Here is a 1053-nt window from a genome sequence, read left to right on the forward strand (position 1 = left end):
TCAAGATAGCTTAGATTATACAGAGGAAGCGAAGACGGTGTGTGCTGACGTTGAGTTAGCCTGTCCTGTCGTCGGTGAGGAAAGAGTATTAGATAGATACGATACATAGATGAATGTGATAGCGATATACAATCATATCAAAAAAAAAAAAAAAAAAAACGGTTGGCTATTAGGGTTATTAAAGTTTGATTCCTCGCTTGTTCTTCTTGCAAAAGGGGAAATAGGTAATATTATTTCATTGGGAAATCGGGTTTGGGTGTGCGCAAGGCCTTTTTTTTTTTTGTTTTGTTTTGATTGGAACCTAGCTACGATGCTTGTGAAGAAGCCATCATCATTATACGGAGTCGCAAAAGCAAAGATGGAGGGTTAATAAGTTGCCTCTTTCCTTCCCATTCTCCTTTTCCTTTTTCTTTGCTTTTTTCTCCCCGTTCTCCCTTCCTTACCAGTCTTGTTTTGTTGCCCGACCGACTGAGCGCCACACGCAACAATAATGGAGAAAAGAGGCCGGGAAAGAAAGCCTCTACTTCATCCTTTTAACTATCCCAACCCCCTGAGTTAAGCTGGGAATCACACATCACAACGCCATAAATACAGCGTAGGTAAGGATTTCATAGCTCGCTTGTTATGAGGGAAAAAAAAAAAAAAAAAAAAAAAAACGGAGCTCCCGCCTCCCTCCCTGAGAGGTGAGAGGGGAGAGGAGAAAAACCAAAGTCGGTCAAGGTCAATCGAGGCTCAAAAATGAAGCAAAAAAAGAAAAGAAGAAAAAAATTGCAACACCCTGCTATTCCACATGGGAGAGCTATCCGTATACACACTCACACTCACACACGCATACAGAGTACACAACCGAGGAGAAATTGCACGGGGCTTTCATCAGTTTGCTGCTCCCGCGGCCCCTTGTAAGTTACGGAGTATATATGCACCTGACTTCACACCGTTACCATCAGAAGAAAGCCCCGTTCGAAATAATGTCGGGTTTGTTTTTAAGCAAGCGTGCATACATAGTTAACTATATACCTAGGTATATCATGTCATGTCAGAAGAAAACGGATC

This window comes from Blastomyces dermatitidis (genome assembly GCF_000003525.1).
Source record: "Blastomyces dermatitidis ER-3 genomic scaffold supercont1.12, whole genome shotgun sequence".
Lineage (NCBI taxonomy): Eukaryota > Fungi > Ascomycota > Eurotiomycetes > Onygenales > Ajellomycetaceae > Blastomyces > Blastomyces dermatitidis.